Below are 11,375 nucleotides of genomic sequence, written 5' to 3'. Positions count from 1 at the left end.
CTCATAAGGGTTCAGAACACAAACTCAAAAATGCAATGTTTCCAGAGCAACATTTGAAGTTTTGGAAACCTTGAAGAGAATAAGACAAAACAAAACAAAACAAAGGAGGACCAGGAATGTGAAAGCAATGATTCTCAAAAATTGATCCAGAAGCAGATCTGCCAAGATGAAAGGACAGCAATGGGTATCTCTGGAAATAGGAGAGATTGCACTGGCGTGCCCTCCCCCGTCCTGCACCCTGGTGTCACTTGAAGAGCTGCAGTGTCAGAATTCCGAAGCTTATCCACAGTGAAGGTCTTCCTGGAGCAGCTGGAGAGACAAGATCATTTGAAAATGAGATCATCTGGGAGTAGACAGAGTTCTATGAGGATCATGCTTTATGAAAACCCAAGTGTTCCAAATGAAAACCAAACAAAAGCTGACTTCTGCTCATGAGAACTTTGCTCACATGAGGAGGGAAGTGGGAATTTTTCGAGGTGACCACTGGTCTAGGAGGTGAATTCTCATTGTGAGTAAAGGTATGGTTTTGCAGGCATGCTCAGTGGACTGTTTCCTTGCTAAAGAGGACCAAGACGAAGAAGGTAGATTTTAGACCACTACTGATTGCACTCTGGCTAAAAGTTGAGAACTTCATTGAATGGAGATTGTGAAACTTAATCCACCAGTTCAACATCAACCTCAGCTTATTTACTAGAGATACATGAATATTCCAGCCACATACATGAGAGAGAAAAACACTTCAGAAACAGGGTGGGCTGGCCCTTTCAAAAGGGGCAACTGCCTGCTTTCTGAGCTTCTGAGAATGGCTGGTGAGCTGTTCTCTGTGATCTCTTGCCAACAGTCACTCTGGAAGGACCAAGACTGCAGCCCCGAAGGGCTGTAGCAGCAGTGACACAAGGGGGATAGGTATCCTTTTCTTTCTTGGTCTTCTGGTTGCTTCTTCCAGTAGAACATCTCTTGTAATTATTTCAATAGGCACAAACACGGTAAACTGGCACAAATTGACTATAGAGTTTCAAGAAAATAAACATGTTAGGATCAAAGTTATGAACAGTAAACTGCTTTGTAGGTAATGATCAGTTGGAGAAGGCAAGGAAATGATGCTGAAAGTGAGCTCTTGACCATAAGAAGAAAGTGGGTGAGAACACTTGTCAGATCAGAGGATGGCTACAGAGGCCAGTAGGTGCCAGAGGGGTAAATGTGCATGGAATCTCCACATGGGGACAGTTGAGACATCAGGAAGAATAATTTTGAGAGTGAGCATATGGATTAGAAAGTTATCTTGGCAGGTTCTTCAGGACCCACTCTGCTCTTCAAAGGTTTGGATGGATGAGGAGACAGGAATAGGAAGGACCAAATAAGCACAGGGTCCAAGTAAACAGGGAAGAGAAGGATTTCTTGAGAGTAGAGGTGATGATGAAACTCTTCTGAGACCCTAAAGATGGTGTGCTCTGTTGTCTGATGAACTATGTTAAATTCAGGACATCGGTGACCTTTGGGATAACTTTTTCTGGGACATCTATACTGCGCTACAATTATGAAGAATGAAATCCTTCTTGTTTAGTAAAAACACATTCTGCTTTATTATTTACCATTAATTATACAAATTGAAGATATTATATTAGTTTGCTGCTTGGAAATTAAATTTTTCAGTGGAGACCATGCATTGGAAGGGTGATGAAAACCTACAGTCTAATAAAACGTTATCCACTGAATTCAAGTCCTGATCATCCACTGAAACTGTTCCTCTGATTTTTCTCCATATCAGTTAAGAACAAGTCCACCTTTGTATTTACTTCACTAGCATTGAAATTAGACAAGACTGCATTTATTTTACATTTTATTTACTACTTTTCATCAATTTTCTGCTTTTTCTCTCTTTAGGAGGGAAACTCTATAAATGTAATTTATTACAATTTTATCTCAGTGCCTGACCCTTATCATTGCATAGTACATGGTAAGCATCCAATAACCACCTGAGTTTAATGAATGGAATTACCTCTCATTAAACCAACTGAGAAAGCTTTTGAAACATCACAGCAATGTAGTGGATTTATCACAACTGAAGCTCGGTTAAAAACTAGTTTATCAATGGGAATTAAATTATAGCTAGATAGGAGTAGAAGTTTTGGACTGCTAGAGTGCACAATACAGTCACTGCAGATATTGATAAGGGGAATATACTGTAAGTTTCGAAAAGCTAGAAGAAAGGAGTTTTCATAATTTCACTGTAAAGAATTTATATTCGTAGAGAGGTATGTGCAATCTCATTTAAACATTGCACAATATATACACATATCAAATTATTAATCAGAACACCTATGAACATGTACAATTTTTCTTACATGAGTGAAAAGTAAATTTTAAAATATAGGATTTAAGTCTGCTAATACATGTGAAGGTTCAAAAAGTAAACCTTTAGTACAATTGAAGACTATAGACTTCTGTCACTAAGTCAGTTTTTACCAAAGTCTCAATTCAGTTACATTAATCCAGAAGATAATTACCTCTTGCATTTTCTGAAACACATTGCCTACATAGTGATGAGAATGAATCTAGTAAGGAAATCCTTGATTTGTGACAATCTGTATAGAAAGTAATACAACTCATTTACATTTTGTAAGTGCCCTGTACCTAAGGATTGTGTGTACATTTTTAACCTCGGTTGTTACCAGTCAGTTGTTTACAAAAAAACAGGTTGGCACATACACTCAGTAAATAAATGACAGCAGACTACTGAAGTGCACTACACTGGAATGGCTGATTACTCTTTGGAAATAATTAGGCAATCTCAAACTGAGAAAACTCTGAAGGCAGACTCCTGGGAACTAGCTGTTTACTGAGAGTCAGCCACTTCAGGTTGCCACCTCTTCACTCTGGCCAAAAGATTTCCTCCTTTGCCTATCCAGAGTTCACAGGGTATGGCCACCTGTCTTTGAGTGTAAAGTGAAAGTTAGCTTATATTTTCAATAGGGATACAATTTAATAGATTGTAATCTCTTATCTGCAGAGTCATAATATCACAGGGCCCAGAAACTTACAGTTCTAATGAATAACCCAGTGTATTCCTTAACCCTGAAGACTGAGAACCATTTCACAGAAAGGCTGAAGCCCAGATCTGGGGTTTGAGCTTTTCTCTTCCTGGAGGCAGTGATTCTCTTCCTCTTCTACCGCCCATGTCTGCTTAATCCTCATGAACTCTTAATTGATATTAACAGCAACCTCATGAGAAATTATACAGATTTGGAGCTGAAACAAAAACTGTAATTTAATATTTTTAACCAAAAGTACCCTAAACAAGCATTAGTTTATAATGTCGTCAAAAGGTTGATCCCAGGGGCTGGGATAATTCTTTATATCAATGAAATATGCACGGCTCTGTGAATGCTTCATTGCCACTTTGCACTTGGAGTCTGACTTCTGGAACTGAAAATATGGCTTTTATAAGGGGTTAAATGTTTCCAGACAAATTGTGGAGAGTGAAGCTAGGTGTGGACTTCATCATTTCTGAAATATTAACAACTACCACCAAGTAGACTTGGTGCAACCAGATAATGTCATAAAGTCACCTCCAGGTGCTGGAGCAAGAAGAGGCAAAGTGAGCTTTGTATGAACCTCTAGTATTCGGAAAAGTGAAGGATCAGCTGTGGTCATTTCTATAATATTGAGATCACAGTGCAGTAGGAACGCAGGTCAAAAAGGCTGGGTTGCATTAGATCACTGAAGGTGCTAGGGCTCTGGGAGGAAAATGGTGGAATTATTCCTGCTGAATAACTTCTTTTTATTGACCTGCTTTGCTTTCTAGAAACCAATTTCTAGAACAAAAAACAGGTTAGATGCATGTGTCGCTTTGGGCATTTACAAATATATTTAAGTGACTGTTTAAGCAGAACCAGGTAAATTTAAACCTTGCTCTTAAATAGCTCTCCTGATGGCCAGATAAATAATGAATCTAAAGAACAAAAAGCAAACAAACAAATGAACAAAAAGAACATAAAAAATAGAGCAGGAAAGCATTTTGCAACCTGTGACTTTAACTCCCTCTTTTCATCAACGGTGTAGCACTACAGAGGGGGCCTTTGCTAGGTGAAGCTAAAATTATCTGTATTTAACTGTATTACACTGGATCTTACAGACTGAGAGGCCTTGGGAAGACTGGGGTTGTCTCTTCTTGGTTAGGTTTCAAAGTTCCAAACCGATAGTATTACTCTATTTTTAGTGGGTCCCTGCTGACTGTTCTCTGAAAACATTAAATCTGTAGTGGCTTATCTCTCAGTTTACTTTTAATACTATGAAGTGGGTCCCTAGAAAAGTCCAAACCTACCTACCCAATCCCAGGAAGCACATTGACAAAGTACTATGTTTCATCTATGTCAGGCTAGTGATTTTGAGTGCATCAGCTTCACAAGTCTGTGGACTTGCCTAATTTTTCTCCAACTGAAGGTACACTTGGATACACTCATCACTGCATGAAATATTTGAATGAATCTGATTGTCTATTTTCTAATTTTTATGCTTTAGTAATTTGCAAAAATAAATGCATGGTGTTTCATAAAATACAGAAGAACATTTATTATTTTTCCTGGGTGCACACTTCTCAGATGAAGAAATACAAATGGCAAATAATTATATGAAAAAATGTTCAATGTCATTGGTCATTCAAGAAATGAAGGGCCAGGGATGTAGCTCAACAGCACAGCACCTGCCTGGCAAGCATGAGGTCTTGAGTTCAATTCCCTATACCAAAAAAAAAAAAAAAAAAGGAAGTTAAAAGAACACTGACAGGGCCAGGGATATAGGTCATTGGCACAAGCACCTGCCTGGTAAGCGCAGCGTCCGAGTTTGATTCCCGGTACCAAGAAAAAAAAAAAAAAAAAAAAGGAACAACTTAGATTCCCTCTCCTACAGAAAGAATGGCTATCATCAAGGAATCAACCAATAGCAAGTACTGGCAAGACTGTAGGGAAAAAGAACCCTTCTCCACTGTTCATAAGCATGTAGACTGGTGCAACCACTGTGGAGATCAGTGGAGATTCCTCAAAAAACTAGAATTGGAGGTCCCATTTGACCCACCTATTCTGCTTCTGGGTCTTTTCTCTTAAGAACTGAAAGCATCACACCACAGCGATATAGGTGAGCCCATGTTTATAGCAGTGCAATTTGTCATAGCTAAATCTTGGAAACAACCCAAATTCCCATCAACTGAGAAATGGATAAAAAACATGTATTATTTTAATACAATGGAGTATTACTCAGGTATAGAGAAAGATAAGCTCAAGGTTTTATGGGTAAATTGATGCAACTAGAGACTATACTCTTGAGTGACCCACATGTCTTTAGACATGCCTACTCTTTAGACCCACACGTCTAAACATCGTATTGTCTCCCTAGTTTAAGAAACTGAAAGAGTAAGGAAAGAAGAAAAGAAAGAAGGGAAAATTATACATATGTAATATAACATAATATATATTATATATATATATCACACAAACTAGCTAAGATAATTGTACTACTAATTTCTATTAGTTTATTGTAAGGAATAGCTAATGCTTATTTTTCTGACCATTTTTCATGCTTATATCTGGCAAACTGAATAACTACTTTGAAGATAATAATATGCAGTATAACAATCATTGTTGATTTACTATCATTTCATTTTGAAATTCTGTATCATTTTAAATTTTTGTTCTTAATTTTTATTCTCTTTACAAAATAGAAAAATGTAGGAATCATTTGAATAGGACGGATCACTCATTTTTCAAAAAAAAATTACCAGAAGATTCCAAATGTTTAATATAAAATGTAATTAATGTGTGTTCATGGGCTATTGACAGCTTTTATGTACTATTATAAAAGCCTCTTTGGGTTTGTGTTATGTTCATATTTTTAGACTTTAAATCCTCCCAAATTTTGTAAGCATCATTGCTCTTTTAAGTGCTTTTGAAAGAGTGTGTCCTAAATTCTGAAACTCCTTCTACATAGGCAATCTGCAGTCCACATCTGAAATCAACAAATATACTGTCTTCTTCTCAAAAGGTATTGCTGGAAGTTTTAGAAATGTAGAGCTGCTATTACTTTATTCAAGAAGACTGGGTAATGTGACAATTTACAAAATGTCGGTGATTATTTATTCATTATAAATATTTACTAAATATTAATAATGATCTGATGAGAAGTTTTATAGGTTTTAAACTAGGAATTTTAGGGGAAATATTTAAAAATTATATACAAGGTTCTTGATGCATAGAAATAATGTAGTTTCTTCATCTATCACATGAAATTATTCAAATGTGAGAAAAAATGCCCAATAATTATTGTTAGGGTTATCAGAGTCCCCGAGAAATTAACATAAAAAAGCAGAAATGAGACTGTGCAAATGCTCACCTCGCTGGGGGAATCTTTCCAGTGAGCAGAGACAGCTGCTCCCCGACTTTTGGCCAGACCTTTCTTCTCCTAGTTTATCATCTGGGTAGAGAAAATAGATCTTACAGGAGAGTTGGCAATCTGTTAAATGCAGTGACTACAACTTTAGTATCTAATTTCTAAATTTGTCATGTAGTTCAGAATTCCTAGCATAACTACCTCCTCTTCTCCCCCATCCTTCTTTCTTCCCTTGATCCTTTTATTTCTCAGTTCAGATACTAACTAGACCATGTAGAGCTCTGCTAGTCAACTCCTGCATGGTCAGCTAGTCCGAAACCTTCACTTGACAGTGGGGTGAGAAGGTCCATGGAGTTGCACATGGTCACACTGCCACTTTATGGCTGACTCTCAGAACAAACATGGGCACAACTGCTTGTATAAAAAAGTGTTGCTGTGTAATCAATGCATTTAAGTGAAGCATGTACAAGCTATACAGTGAAAACTTTTGATACATGTGTGTCCTTGGGAAACCCACTCCCTAAGAATGAACTTATTGTCCCCACAATTTTCCTCATGCCCTTTGTGTGCACTTTTCCCTCTCTCTTGATTTCCCACAAGAGCTGATCTATTTTCTGTCACTAAGGTTTAGTTTACAGTTTCCTAGAACTGGGCAGGGAAATGCATTTTTAATTAATCTTTCTTTCTTTGTTCAGTATTGCTCATTTGCAACTCATTGATATTTATTGATAGGACTATACCATAAATTTTGAACATATTCAATTTTTAATGGATATTTAGGTTGTTTCTAATTCTTAGTTTGTTTTTTTTTGTTTTTTTTTTTTTTTAAAGTAAAGCTGCTATAAGCATTCACATGAAGATCTTATGTGGCCTTTTCTCAATTCTCACAGGTAATCACTTATAACTGAGGTGATAAAGTCATCTACTAAGTGTGTATTTAATTTTTTCCAGACACAGCTAAAATGCTTTCTAAAACATGCGCACAATTTACTTCCGTGGCAGTAGTGTTTGCTTGTTTCTAGCACTCTCCTGGATATACAGGTAGGTGAAAAGCCAATTTTTTATAATATGATCTCAGAACCTCAATATTTCAATTTGAACAAAATACACTTTGCACATTTTAATATAAACTACATTTTCTAAGAGTAAGACTACTATGTAAGTCAACGGGAATTATTTTATTTGTTTAGATTAGAACTTTCCTAAGAGTTGCTCTTTGTTTTGGAGATGCTCATTATGGAAGGCAATGACCCTTGGTATGAGTTGCCTTCACAATGCATGTACTATTTCATGTGTGAACTTGGACATTTCAGTGAAGTTATCTGACAGCCTCATTACATTCCCCACATAGCTGTGCCAAAATGTTGGCACAGTGGAATACATGTTATTATATTATAATTGCATTTCCTCAGATTTCTCTTATATATTCCAATTTTAAAAGAGTTTAGAAATTATGAGCAAAGATGAGTTTCTTTTATGAGCTTCATTATTTCAGTGTTTGTGGTGAGTTATGTACTGGTACCCTAAATATACCTATGTAGTAAGCCTTATGCACTATAAGAGGCTTTGCAAACATGATTAAATTAAGGCTTTGGGAAGAAGGGTGCTTCTCTGGAGTTTGGAGTGAGTCACGGGGAATCCCAGTGTCTTCAAAAGAGCAACCCTGGAGGGTCAGAGGCAGTACTAGGAGACAGGATAAGAGAAGCACGAGATTGGAGTGGAGTGAGGAAGGGATCATGACCCAGAGTACAGGTGGCCCTCAGACTCTCAAAACGCATGCAAACAAATCCTCCTATTAGAGCTAACGGTAGGAAGCAGCCCTTCCAACATGTTGGCTCCGTGTCACTGGCCTAAGACGTTTAGAACTTAAATCTGTACACACAAAAAGAAAGTTAAACAGTTTCAACATCAATGGCACAAGATAGACACTTCCATTCCAAGAGGTACACACAGGGTGATAAAAAGGAATGGGACCAAGACAAGTCCAACATTCAGCTGGGCAAACCTCAAGTCCTTTAGTTACACGTGAATCATCCAAAGCAATCTGTGGTGAGTTGTAAGCTCTGAAGGCCTTGGGTGGCTCTGCTCCCATAGAACTTCCAGTGGTACTGGTTGTAGTTCTCAGGGCTTCTCTCTTGGGCATACTTTTCTCCCTCCTTTCAGGTTTCCTCAGACAACCCATGTTCCCGGCTTTTCCAAACTTCTGGGGTCTCCACTGCATCTTTGGCTCATTCTCACAGATTCCCCCACAACTCTCTAAGGAGTAGACTGCCAGACCTTCCAGGCCTTCTTCTGAAATCTGGGCGGAAGCCTTTTTAACATCAGTACTCTTGCGTTCTGCATGCACCTCAAACCAGTGCCATGTGGATGATGCCAAGGCCTGCTGCCAGCTGGAGCAGTAGCCAGGCTTTCCTCTCTCCCAGCTGCAGGGGTCAAGTGCCTCAATCACTGAGCACTCTGAATCTGATTCTGAGGAACAAATTCTCTATGCTATCTCCACCATTCTGGACCATAGTGTGATCACTGCCATTCTGGAACATGGCTCTCTGTGGCTTTCTCCTCAAAGCAAAGTCTATTACTTTTGCAGTTTTGAGGCTGCAAAGAGTGGAGACTTGCTGCTTCTTGTGATGACCTCAGACTGTCTTTTCTATTCTCCTGTTCCTTGTCAGCAACCAGGATCTCCTCTGTTCTATCATTGCAGTCCACAGCTTTACTGGAACTTCCCTTCTGGCCAAACTCATGACATTTTCAATCATCCTGTTGGGCTCTTTGCTCTTGATTTTCAACATAAATCTGGCTAAAAGCCCCCAACAATAGCCATGCCACTGCCTCAATATTTACCTGCCTTAAAATTTCTTCTGCCAGATTAATTAATCCACTGCCCTTAATCTTAGTCTCAGGCAGTCTCTGGACTGGAGCAAAATGCAGACAAATTTTTTGCCAAACCATAATACACATAATCTGGAGTCCAACAATCAGTGCAGTCCTTCCCAGCAGAAACCTCCCAGCCTGGTGTTTACCAGTAGGATTTTTATGAGCTTTGTGGTCTTCTGAAGTCTGACAAAATCTCCCACACAGAACAGCCTAAGCTATTCCAGCTCTACCTTTTCAGGCCACATCTTGGAACCTTTCCAAACTCTTCCTACAAGCCATTCCCAAAGGTTCTTGAATCATACCATCATGTATAGTCACAGCAATGACCCCATTTCTCTGGTTCCAAATTCTGTCTTGGTTCCTTTACTCCTGTTCTTGAGACAAAATTCTTGATGCCCAGAATGAAGGAAAAAATGGTTTATTTAACTCATAGTTTGTGGAGGTTTCAGTCCATAGTCAGCAGGCTCCAAGGCAGAGTGGCACATGGCAGAGAAACAATAGTTCATGGCAACAGAAAACAACAGAAGCAACAAAAGCAAAAAGGGGGGAGTGAGAACAAGCCTCTTTCCCTCCCTTGTGTTGTATGCTGACTCCCCACTCCACCCATGGCAGATGTGGCACTCACACCCATAATCCTAGCATTGGAACGTGGATCAATCACAAACTCTAGAAGCCTACCCCATGATTTCATGAGGCTTTGGAGGGACATCCAGACACAAACCATGACAGTACTAAATTTATAGTGTTGTATTGCAAAAATAGGTCATCTAAAATTATGGAAAAATTGGAGTAAGAAGGTAGTTGAGTGGTGGTGTGCTTGCCCCTCAGTTCAGTCCTCAGCACTGCAAAAACTAAAGTAAAATAAAGGAACATCTGTGCATCCCAGGTGTTAAGCATTATTGCTGGAGCATGTGGAAAACTATCATGGAATGTAAAGTCTGTAAGAGGTGCCTTCTGGACAGAGCTCCTAACAGCCTGGAGAGTGTGAGTTTGGAAGGTGAGTGTGAGACCAGGGAGCTGCACATTTAGAATGACACAGAGATTTTCAAATTTTATGGTAAAGTGTCATGAAGAGAAAGGGAGAAAATTTAGAGTATACTACAGGCAGAATTGTGAGACCTAGGAAAGTTCAAAGCCAGGGACTTAGAAGTCAAATAAAGGAGAAAAAGAAGCTAAATGTGAACCGGCAAGAATCTCTTGTGTTTGTTTTTTTCTTTTCCAACTAATTATGCTTTTACTGCTTTGTTGTATACCAGTTGAAGCTCTGTTCATCTTATAGGGTTCATGTCAAATTTCACCTTTTCTTTAACTAAATTTGTGTACTTTTGAACATGAGATATTACCTTACTTGAGAGAAACATCCCATGCATAAGAAAGAGCAGAAATGGTTCTTACACATCCGTGTCTCTGCTTACAAAATTTGAGTTATTTTCTCCATACCTAGTCATTCCTGTCCTGAGTCCCCTGTGCTAGTGTGTGAGTGACATGGACTGAGAGAAAATCAATGGCACAAACCCATCTCTTGTGCTTCCCAGGTTCCGACTGCAAAAGAAGAGACAGTCATCAAGCAGAAAATAGAAGAGTTCCCAGGTGAGAACTGGAAATCATGATATCCAAACTATAGATCATGCCTGTTATGTGCACATAAATTATGGGACAACTATGGATAATATCTCAGGGAAACCTCTTTTATGAATTGAATAGTTAGATTTGTTTTTCTTTTTGTCCTTTTCCTTCCTTTCCTTTTTCTCTTTTTCTTCCTTTTCTTTTTCTCCTTTCACTTTTCCTTCTGTTCTCCACATCTTCACCCTGGTCTCCCTTCTTCTGTTTAAAAAGAGCTTACAAATCTTAGAGTAGTGGGGCATACCTGTAATCCCACCACGCGGGAGGCTGAGGCAAGTGGACCAGCCTGGGCTACAAAGTGAGCTCAATGCCAGCCTGAACTGCACAGCCAGACGTTGTCTCAAAAACACACAAAAATGCCGAGCTTGGTGGCTCATGACTTGGAAGGCTAAGGCAGGAGGATTGCTGGGAATTCGAGGCCAGCCTGGGCTACAAAGTGAGCTCAAGGTCAGCCTGAACTGCATAGCGAGACCCTGTCTCAAAAAGACAAAAAAAAA

This window comes from Chinchilla lanigera, unplaced genomic scaffold (assembly GCF_000276665.1).
Source record: "Chinchilla lanigera isolate Chin_1 unplaced genomic scaffold, ChiLan1.0 scaffold00075, whole genome shotgun sequence".
Classification (NCBI taxonomy): domain Eukaryota; kingdom Metazoa; phylum Chordata; class Mammalia; order Rodentia; family Chinchillidae; genus Chinchilla; species Chinchilla lanigera.
Note: the sequence above shows the minus strand (reverse complement) of the source record.